The sequence below is a fragment of the Protopterus annectens genome, chromosome 2.part2 (assembly GCF_019279795.1).
Source record: "Protopterus annectens isolate FY-2018-M chromosome 2.part2, PAN1.0, whole genome shotgun sequence".
Taxonomy (NCBI): Eukaryota; Metazoa; Chordata; order Ceratodontiformes; family Protopteridae; genus Protopterus; species Protopterus annectens.
In genome coordinates, this window is record NC_056730.1 from 266,323,335 (window position 1) to 266,335,834 (window position 12,500).

Below are 12,500 nucleotides of genomic sequence, written 5' to 3' on the forward strand. Positions count from 1 at the left end.
TTCATCTAAAATGTTATATATAACAAATGCTTCTCCAATTGTTTTTCCTATGGACTATGCCCCCTGAATGCTCCACCATCACCACATTCCCTTAAATAAGGTACTAACTCCTGGTCAGACAACTGCAGAGACAAGGGAAAATACCACACAGCGAATCACTGCTGATGCACAAGCAAACAATGGTGGTAGGGCATTGGCAAGGTACAAGCAGTGCTGTAGACTAATTTAACTTGGATTTCCTACGATCCTGGCATGCTGAACCACACCAGCACTGTTCTGTCAAATGTGATTAGATTAAATGTGTTTCAGAATACATTTTTGATATTTTGAGTTTTATAAAAATGAGTCTTAGATCAGAAGTTACTATATACATATATTTATATGTGTGTGTGTGTGTGCGCGTGTGCGTATATATATATATATATATATATATATATATATATATATATATATATATATATATATATATATATATATATATATATGAGTCTACTTAAATACGCCATAACTCCCAAATGTTGACACATAAAATTCAACATTTGCCACATTGATTTGTCATTGTACATTCTCTGAGCATAATTTTGGGGCAAAGAAGATGGGAAACACTCTTGTTTGCAGGAGAAAAGTTCCCTCGTTACTCCCAAGTGGGAACTGTGTCTAATAATTATATATATTACCTCCATGATTGTACAGTCTCTGAAGCAAGGGCATATTCCCAATGTTAGTTTTCCACACCTGTCAAACAATTGTTTTTTGGCATACATATATATGTGGGTGTGTGTGTGTGTGTGTGTGTGTGTGTGTGTGTGTGTGTGTGTGTGTGTGTGTGTGTGTGTGTGTACTATATCCTTATCAGACTAATCACAGAATTTCTATGTAAAAGTGTTATGATGTGGACTAAATTGTTATTTGTTAGTACATAACTATCTTGATATAGCAAGGTCTTGAATGACATGCTCATATATAGACTTGCACATGGCATTTACCCTTTTCACAGTTCTTACTGAAATAAAATAAATAAATAATAATGTTTTTGTAAAATCTATATTTTATTGTGCTGCCTTAATCCATGGTTAGCTAAGATTTAACAAATGCAGTAAATCAGAGTTAAGGTCTTGAATGCTTTTATTTGGCAGCCAGGCAACAATATACAGAAACAAAAGTGTGATAAGGCATTCTAAAACATTTGCAACATTCTGAATGAGAACTTCTAACAATCAATAAGTTCCTGTCTGATCAGTTACAACTAGGCAGCACTTGGGCGTGTAAGATAATTCTGTAAAGGCTTCATAGCTGTGCAGTAACCTTATGGGTTCCCCTTATTATAACATTATTTACTGCACCCCAAAGCACTACCTGGGTTACACCATAAATTAGCTAACAACAATTATTTGGAAATAATGCAAATGGCCACATTAGTCTGAGAAGTGGGGAACTAAAATATCAGTGTACTGTCCTGCACTTGTTCCTTTTAACTCCGTATACTTTGTCATATTTCTTTATAGTTCGTATCTCTCAAGGCAAGTCTGGCAGCCTTCAGTGTTGCTGTGTTAAAGGAATCAGTTTAAAAATATTTAGAATCCCTTCAGTCCTATTATTAAATTTAAGAACTTTTATGGAGCTGAAACCTTGAATTTATGCCTTATTGTTAATCACGTAAGTAGAATGTGTGAACTTGTTTTTGTGCCAGCTGTGACCACAGAAATTTCAGAATATTATCATGTATTGCGTTCATAATAGGAAAAAAAACAGATGTCAATAACAGACTGCTTGTTTATATTGCAGTCTTCAAAGTGGAATATTGCAGTTTTCAAAGTGGAATATTTAATGTTATGTGTTTCACACTTCCAATATTATACTTTGTTCTTTACAATATATAGACATGTTTTCTGTAGTATAGCTCAGATCTCATCAAACAGACAACTAACTGTGTTAATGAGGGATCAGCTGTAACCAAAATATTGTGAGAATACTACCTGTGCTGTACTGAAACTGTCATGGGGGAAAAGGCAAATAATTAAAAATATATATCTGCCTTTTCTTTGAGTTGTGGTGCCAATTGCACTGATTATATTAGTAAGTAGATGGTGTATGTGGCTGTTTATTCATTTCAGAAATGCATCTGATCCTAATCTTGTGATTTCAAAGCATGCATTCATTCAGTAATGTTGTTATTATTCTATAGACTGTGAAACTGGCAGAAGAAAAATGATTTTGTAGATTTCAGGGGAAAAGTATGCATGTAACTTTCCTATTGCTCTCCAAAAATTGAAGCCTAGAAGTTTGGTATTTAGAATACAAAATGCTAAGAAAGTTATAGGATTATGTTTTCCAAAATGAAATTGAAGACTGGTAACATTTGTAGCTATTGTTGTTTATGACATACCTCTACAAGATACTTTTCTTGTATTTTTGTACTTAAGAATAGACATGCTAAACATTTAAATTACCTTTTTTTCAGTTATGCTTTCACATCATGACCAGCAATGTCACTTTGAGTTTCAAAAGCTCACTTTGTATTGGATTTTTTGGAAATTCTCAGGAAAAACATACAGTTCCATTTATGTGGTAAAATAAATACTGGCAGGATAGCAGAAGCTTAGGAATTCTGGGCAAAGTCGAAAATAATAGCGGAATAAAACCTCAAAATCAGGAACACTTTTTAAACGTCATTCTACTTCAATTAAAACGTTAACGGAATAAGTCATTTTGCATCAACATGTATTTTCTTTGCAATCAGAAATATGAAACCCTGATGTCTAGATTTATTGGCTGTCTATAATTTTGAATGATTTACCAGCAAATCAAACTTTTTACGAGGGACAGAAGAAAATTATGAGGCAGAATCTAGGTCATTCAGTGAAATCAGGGAAAGTGCAAGTATGCATTACTCCTCAAAGAGGTAAATAAAACTTAATAAAAGTAAATATCCTCTCTCTAAGCATAAAACTGTCAGTGAAAAGTGAAAAGCAACAAAAGTAAGAGCACTGACAGTACCACAGCTGAGAAACTTATTACAAACATAAAGAAAGAATCAAAACAAAGTTACAAAGAATAAATCCTTACAAAACAGTGGTAAGTGCTTTCAGGGATCTACCCCTTCATCAGACGGTTACAAACAATAAATCCTTACAAAACAGTGGCAAGTGCTTTCCGGGATCTACCCCTTCATCAGACGGTTACAAAGAATAAATCCTTACAAAACAGTGGTAAGTGCTTTCAGGGATCTAACCCTTCATCAGACATGGTCTGATGAAGGGGTAGATCCCTGAAAGCACTTACCACTGTTTTGTAAGGATTTATTCTTTGTAACTTTGTTTTGATTTTTTTCTTTAGTTTTGTCATAAATTTCCCAGCTGTGGTACTGTCAGTGCTCTTACTTTTGGAAATAAAACTTACTTACCCCTGCTGCCATTTGACAACTGCTAAACAACAGTCACTGATCTGATGTCACAGTATTAGTGCTGCATAGTGTACTGCTATTTGTTAAAATCAGTGTAAAACTGATATTGATATGGCTTTTGCGTGTGTGTGTATGTGTGTGTGTGTGTGTGTGTGTGTGTGTGTGTGTGTGTGTGTGTGTGTGTGTGTATGTGTGTGTGCGCGTGTGCGCGTGTGCTTGTGTATGTGTGTGTGTGTGTGTTTTGTAGATGGATATTTATCTGTCTATACATATAGATAGATATAGATACAGACATATAGATGTATATTGATGTACATGTGTATTTACCTGATTATATAACGAATGAAATATTTAAATGCCAAAAAGAAAACACCCATACCCCTACATGTGACATTATGGCTTGGGGAACAATATACACAACCCTTGTATTACCCAGAGAATGCTCTCCACCCATGTCTCATACACAAACACACTTGGCTAGGCAACAACCACTATGTTGGTAGTTCCCTGCATATTGCAACAGATAATAACCATGGTGTGATTGCAGTGGACTACAGAGTATATGGAACCCTGTCCCATCCCTACAATAGGCAAATCATTGCATACAGAGCTCCTACTGTATGTTCCCCACTGGACGCTTGCAGCAACTGTAGGGTCAGCAAACGCAACCCACAAAGGACATGCCATGCCTTATACACATGCCCTGCATGGACAGATACCACTGACACCAGTGAATACCTGTAACATGCTATCAATGTAGGTGTAGAGTCAACCTGGTCTACATTGCCAGGTCTCACCACATGAGGTCAGGAATGGCACATCTGAAGATAATAATCTGTCTACACAACATGTCCCAGACACCCTAGGTACACTTCTACATGACACAGAACATGCATGTGGGATATGTGCAGATCCCAGACACCGTCCATGTTATGGAATATAGAACACATACATGGCAAGCATTGCACAGCAGCACTGGCCACCCACAATAGTATCCCAGATGAATGGATGGTGAATACAATACCTACCTGTGTGGGCCAATCTAGACATGACACCTCTAAGTCACACTGCAGACCATTGTCATGTGGCCTGATGCCAAGGTATACCCTTTATCTAGCCTTGCACAGCCTTCTGGCACAGTCAACTACTACACACCTGTGAAGCAATGCACCCATGCATGTATGTACTGCCAAACCAGTGCCTGTGTGTGTGTGGAGTACAATGATTTGGATGCCATTCACACTCACTACACCTTCCATTGGCCTACTGAAACATGCCTTCAGATGTCAGACACCTTGACATACCCTTTGTCCATATATCAGCCTGATAACCTCTGTGTTGCATGTGATACCTGTGTATTACTGTAGTGTGGCAAACTAGTTAGTTAGGAAGTCAACTCCTGACCCTGCCAACTGTGATAATGTGTGTGAGTCCCTGAGAGAGTGCGGCTGTGTCGTCCTTGACACCTATTCTTGTGGGCAGGCACATGTACTACATCCAATTTATCCCTGCTTTATTACTGTTGCTGATGTCACTCACTGTCTTATATACCTTTGGACAGCTCCCCAACATGTAAGTTCTGTGGTGCATGCAATAATTGCATAGACATGTAATCACAATACATAATCAGGCATCTGTTTGAAACCCTGAGTGTGTAACACAAACATGCTAAGCTGTCTTACTTTGTCTCTGTCTGTCTCTCTCACTCCCTCTCTGGTGGATATGGAGAAGTGCACCTGCTTTGCTTAGGCAGCAGCTTGTGTTTTGTAAGTGATGCTCATGATCAGCTGATGGCCTGTGCACAAATTGCAGTCACCCACTAGCTGATTGCATGTGAAACAGCTGTGGTAACATTCCCATAGCCAGTTGCATGGAAACACACTCCTATAACTAGGATCATCATGTGGGTGTTCATAGGTTCATAGGTTCATAGGTTAGTACTAAGCTAACTGCCCTTGCGAGCCATTTTAAGCCTAGCTAATTGTCCCTTGTGAGTCTCAAACCCTGCACCTTGTGTTTGCAAGGCAAACACCTTAACCATTAGGCCACCCTCCCAACCCTTTTCATTCACTATGAGCAGGACTTCATTTCAGTGTTTGGCAAACAGCATCACAGATGGTAGTGGGATATACCTCTAACACCATACACTGTGGAGACATGCCAACAAACAGGAGGGGGACATTCCAGCCATGACTACAGAATGTAAGTTTTGCTCTTCTAAAACAATAAATGAGAAGTTTACTGAAAAACCAATCAGTAAAAACACAATGAAAAGTCCAGCAAAGCTAGAACTTCCACTGAGTGACTTCCCAAACCTCTTGTATCAGAGGAACATGGGATATATGCAAATTACCTTTATGAACATCAGGTGCTTCAGCTAATTGGCGATTCTAAATGCCCATGACTTGTTTCTTCATTTTAATGGACAATTTTAGGCCAATAAAGCCAAATCCCACTAGCTGTGGATATGCATATTTTGGCCTTGTTATGACCTCGTCAGCACAGCACAAGCAGAGTGCATGACTAAGCATAAGAAACACAGGGCTGTTATACCCAGCTGATGTCCATTATCATTAGGGTCACTGCAAAAATATCCCAAACAAGCTGAAACACCTGATGTTCATAAAGGTCATTTGCATATATCCTATGTGCCTCTGATACAAGAGGTTTGGAAGGTCAGCCAGTGGAAGTTCTAGCTTTGCTGGAGTTTTCATTAAGTTTTGTTCTTATGCATTTGGAGTACTGTTGATTTAACAGGGTTTGTGTGGATATGGCTGGTCTACATGATTTAATACATGTCATGACAGTGTTATGTGTTTGAGGAAATACCCACCTGTAAGGTTATCTGCAGACTGGCCAATGTTTGGAGTTTTGTTACTCACAGGTTGCCTATCTTAGAACTGCAGAAGCATAGTCTAAGGATTGCAGTGAGTACATGGTGACAACCATGAGAGTTACTGACTTCATATCCCTCATAGGACATATGTCACAGCAAACCCTGTTGCAACAGTAAATGTATGAGGTTATCACAGGAACATGTCAATACTGGCCCTGTGTTTGTGCCTACAGCCACAACTCTGTCAACCTTCATACATATGTCATGCAGTAAGAGGTACATATGTTCAGTACACCATTCTTTATTGACATCATACCTGATAACATATCAGTGAGATATCAGACTGCTAGACAAGTTATGTATAGTAGGGGTTATATTTGAGGACATAACCTGGGCATTCTGTGGTAGTGTGTGCAGTACTGAGGTCTGTGTACATATGGTGATTGTCAACAGTGTGAGTATTGCGAATGTGTACCTTAGCCTGTGTACAGACTGTGGTAGATGTCATTGTTCTTGGTCCTCTTCTAGCTGATGTTACATGCTGCTCCAGTGTATGGTACCCTATCCACTTACATGTTTGTAGGGCCAAACACACACATGTCCCATATCACAGACAGGCATCGGACCACACTGTGTAGTGGCCCAGTATAAGTAGGGTTAGTGTGTGAGTTGTACATATGAGGATGGTGTTGATCAGACAGTCCATATAATGTAATATTAAACTCACTTACCATATATGGCTGTGGCTGTGTTCACATTGGTTGTGGGTATACACTTTCACACAGGTGTCTGTTACACTGTGCTGTGACATGCCTATAGAGCCTGCTATATTTGCAGGTACATGTGTATTCCCCAATAAGACATGTAGGCCAGTGTTGTGGCAGTCTGCCTGTAGTTTGCACAGTGCTTTGTTACATGCCTAACAGCTTAGTGTACTTACCCAGTGTGATGTTATGTCCAGATAATTGTCAGATGTACTGCTGCCAGACCACCATAACTGTCATGTATTTCTGACAAAGCAATGGGATGGTTTACAGGTGTATGTCACTAACTAGTGGGTAGTATGTGGCCACATGATCTCTGCACCACCGGTTATTATGTGTCACGACAGACAGGAGTGTGTGAATGCATAAACTGTGTGGGCAAATGTATTCCAGTGTTTACATGATATACCCATTTACATGGCTGTTAACATCCACATTGTCAGGCTTGGTCCACATGTCTTGCACTAAGGTATTCTGTGTATACTTCTGGGCTGATAAGAGTGTGTCAGACTGTCCACATTTAGCGGTCATATCTTGGCTGTGTTCCACAGGACCATTACTGTGATATCAGTGGTACTGTACTATGATGACCTTAGGATGTCTGTCAGTAACTGGTGGCGTACAAGTCAATAGCAGATGTGACCTCCCATACACAACATTTCTATTAAGACAACCCCTGTTACAGTAGCAACAGTCTACATATATACCTGCAATATGTACATGGCATCCCCTTGCACCAAGAGGTTGAGACTATTGTTGCTGAGGTATGACTCCACTCCATGGTCTGGACATATGTTAAACATATATATGTGTGCGTGTATATATATATATATATATATATATATATATATATATATATGTATACATATATCTCTATAGACATATACACATATACATATCTACATACATATATGTGTGTGTGTGTGTGTGTGTGTGTGTGTGTGTGTGTGTGTATATATATATATATATATATATATATATATATATGTATGTGTGTGTGTGTGTGTGTGTGTGTGTGTGTGTGTGTGTGTGTGTGTGTGTGTGTACACACACATATATATATATATATATATATATATATATATCTATATATATATATCTAAATCCATATATATCTACACACACACACACACACACACACACATATATATATATATATATATATGTATATATACACAATAATATATATATATATATATATATATATATATATATATATATATATATATATATATATATATATATATGTATATATATATATATATATATATATATATATATATATATATATATATACATATATATATATATATATATATATATATATATATATATATATACAAATATATGATGTACATACATATATATACATATACAAGCAGGCTGCTTATTCCACAATGTGTTGTTGTGCATAGTATGGCTTGGTGGAATTACATAGGCTACAATGGGTTCCTTGCACAGGTACATACATCCATGAGTACAGTATTCTCTGTGTAGTGCATCAACACCAAAGCCTCTGTGTGTGTTATGCACAAACATGTGGTGTTTACCACTCAGTACAACTACCATTGTCCACTGTAAAAGGGCTGCTAACAGCAGCCACCATTCACTCACCTGTATACACCACCCCCAGACCTATCGACCATGTGGCACAAGCAGTAACTGTTATACAGACCTTTGACATGTGTTCACCTGTACCCAGGATATGGAACAGCCAAGGTGTCACCACAGTGCCATATCCCTTGTGAGATATGACAGCGGACCATCCCCTACTAACACATGGACACCTACAACACAAACAGATAACATTATGGAGACCACAATTATTCAGTGTTAATAACAGCTATAACGCATCATGGCTGGACAGCTACACTTCCTGACATGTAAGCATTGAACTTTACTGCTGACAACATGTTACACAGCAGTACTTTGGTACATTGTAGTACAGTCACCGTGTACATGAAAACCATATTAGCCTGTCCCTGCATCGATGTTATGGATGACAGGGATGTGGCACAGGTATCATCATATGCACAGGGTGTGTTGTTGTTTTGCCAGAGACCTAAGCTGAGCCATACATTTGACACCATGTGTGTGAGTGAGGGGTTTTAATTATTGATATGACCATGGTGATGTGATGTGTGTAGGTATGGGGTTACCCTAGCAGTGTTTGTATTGTGTGTCAGTATGCATTTACACAGTTCTGCTATATGGCTACCCTATGCAGGTGTTTGTTTGACAGCTGCAGACCATACCTACAAGGATGTGCAGTTCACCACCTCCAGTCACGAGCATGAGAACTGTGCCTGCCAGGGGTTCCATGGGCATGTCCAGGTACAAGGCATGGTATGGTACTCTCCCCTGATGATGACATATGTCCGCTGGAACCAGGTCCCTTCTGGAAATGGCCAAGGCCATGTGCACCTGGCCTGCTGTGGTGTGGTGTGGACAGCACCCCCCTGCTGAGCTGGGGATGGCACTGCCACTATGCGAGCGGCTTGGTATTCTTGCACATCCACGTCAACCTCCAGCCATTTGTGTTGATGGCCTACATCCATGTGACCATGTCACCACCCCCACCACAAGCTCTAGCATGAACAATCCACAGTCGATGAGTCCCACCATCTCACCCCACAGTCTATCCATGACGTTTGTAAAATAATGGAGGGCACCTGCAAGATCATGGATGTTGTTGGTTACAGCTGAAAGAGTAGCCCTCTGCAGCCTCAGACCCTGTCTGGTGTACTGTTCCATATGTGCCTGTGCCTCCATGACAGCCTGAAACATGCATCTGATGGTACCTGATGTGGCATTTCTGCCAGGGGCATGATGACCAGCAGCCCTAAAATGAGCACCCCTGTACATCTGCCTATGTGGTACCCTGCCTGACATCTGGCTATGGCTGATGTGTCCAGACACAGCAGCCATAAATATCACACTGTCCTGTGCACTGCCACCAACCGCCAACTGTCCCTCTGCTATGGCCACTGGTGATGGGTTATCCATAGGCACTGTGACTGTGTGGGATGGGGTGGATAAAGGGGGATGTGAAACAATGGTGCAGATTCAGCCTCTGACAACCCCACCTGTGCCTCAACACACTTATCATCAATTTCAGTGTCTGTATGGACACCAACATCAGATTGCCTGCAGGAGGGACCCTGACCCATCTCACCACCTGTGAGGGAACAAGAAATGCACTTTAAGACCTGCACATCATTGCTTAACAGTACACACATAAAGACACACACACACTCACGCACACACTCACGCACACACACACACACACACACACACACACACACACACACACACACACACACACACACACACACACACACACTCATTAATACCAATCATTAACGTATCATTCTTCTAATTGCCTAGACAAGTGATTACACAACATGACCTGTTACTCCATTACCTCTTTGACTTGATTGGAGTTGGTTTTACAAAGACTCACTGCTGTCATTCAGTGTTCACCCTGGGTTTGTCCAGACATTGTGAGCATGGCCCCCATATGTTATGGGCTACTACAGTCATTCAATAAAGTCACGCACTGGAGTGACATACATAACTATTGCTCAGTAGATGCAAGATCTGTTGCTCTATTAACTTATGTGGACTACAGTAATATTTGGAAACATTCACTGGTGTTGTCTAGTAATTCCCCAATGCATCTGTAGTGCTCTATATGTGGGTATTCTTTCACCTTTCTGCTGATTGCAATTATATCAGTATACCTGGTGACTAGTTTCCCTCCCAATGCATGTTCCATGCTACAGACCTTATTATACTATCAGCTGCCCTGAGATTACATGTCAGACAAGTATTGCTGGTGTCTCATGTGTCTGTCCATGTACATGTACTGCACGATTTCAAAGGGAAGTCGAGAGGTATGAACAACCCCACAATCACACATGTGCATACATGGACACACACACAAACACACAACGCCCCCCCCACACACACACACTTACTTACAGGTGAGGTTGCACAAATATATTAGACACAGACCTCCCATTGCCCATCTGTCAAAATGCATGACATATGGTACTCAGCATGCAGTGCAGCTATACTCAAGCCATGCTAGCAACATTATTCATGTGTGATGCATGGGCTGTATTAGTAGATGATGCCCCTTCCCCTGGAACACACTGCACCCATGTACACAGTATTGCTGTGCACCTGTTCGGCACCCTGGCATATACTGTGCACCATACCTCACAGGTGTGCACATCATTGCTGAATATGTATTACTCTGCAAGTTATGTCTGCTGTGCTGCTCACAGCCCTTATGTGTTTGTCTGACACATACCTGGGATGATATGTGGACAGATGTCATTTGTGAATGCCTGATGTCTGATTTACAGATTTCATCATCAGCGGTGCATGTATGGCCAATACGATACAATTACACTGACAGACTTCAAACCTTACTATGGCTATGGGGAGTGTACACACCCTTATTCATATGACGCTCTTTTCCTTGATATGCCATGAGACCACATTACTGCATATGTTAACATTACATGAACCTGATATGTGACATATGACCAGTACAATCAAATGCAATGTCAAACAAATGTGTTAGTTGTGCTAATGCTGATTGAGATGCATACACCTAGTAGGTGCATATGTGTGCACACCCTTATCATGATTGTTTGTTGCACCTACTGTTATGTGTACTACAGCAGTCACTATTCCTGGCAGGGGTATACTAGCATGGGCCATCTGCATTTGCCAGTATTTGGTCAGTCTGCCCTACATGTTTCCCATCTCTGCATGATTGCAAAGTCAACTCATGTGCACATCCCTTGGAGTTCTTACACTGCTGTTCCTATTGCTGTGGAGTCAGGGTTATGTCTGCCACAGTTCTTGACCCTGACTGTGTGCAGATACAGCCATTTGTAGCATTCTTTGGATCTCTGATGCAGTGTACTCTTTTGTCATGATGGCACCCCCCCTCACCTTCAGCCTTTTTGCAGATGCTTAACAACTATGGCCTACACATGTTTCTCATTTTGCAGTGCCCCAACACTGAACACCTTGTGTACCAGTCTAGTCCCAGCTAATGAATAGCAAACATACAGTTGTACACTGGCACCAGCAAGGTACAGATGGGGATGGTGGGCCTGAGGTGGGGTGAGGTATTGGTTGTGCAGCACATGTATCTTACTTGATACTTTCTGTAGGTTTCCAACATGGACTTGGCACAGCAGTACACATTGCAATGCATGCCTTTTGGGGACCTTTTCTGTTATGCATACACTATCTGTAGAAAGGCCTGGCTGATGTTTCCTGTTGTACAACTATCCCATCTGATTACCCTAACCCATGGGCCACACATATGCAGAGTCCAGGCAATTGCTGACGCAGGTACTGCACAGCTAGTACTTGCTAGACATTCCTGCATCTCCCTCAGTGTTGTGGCATGTTACAAGGCAGCCTGCATGACCGGTTTGCTACATGTGACATCATCTGTCTTGGATAGTCG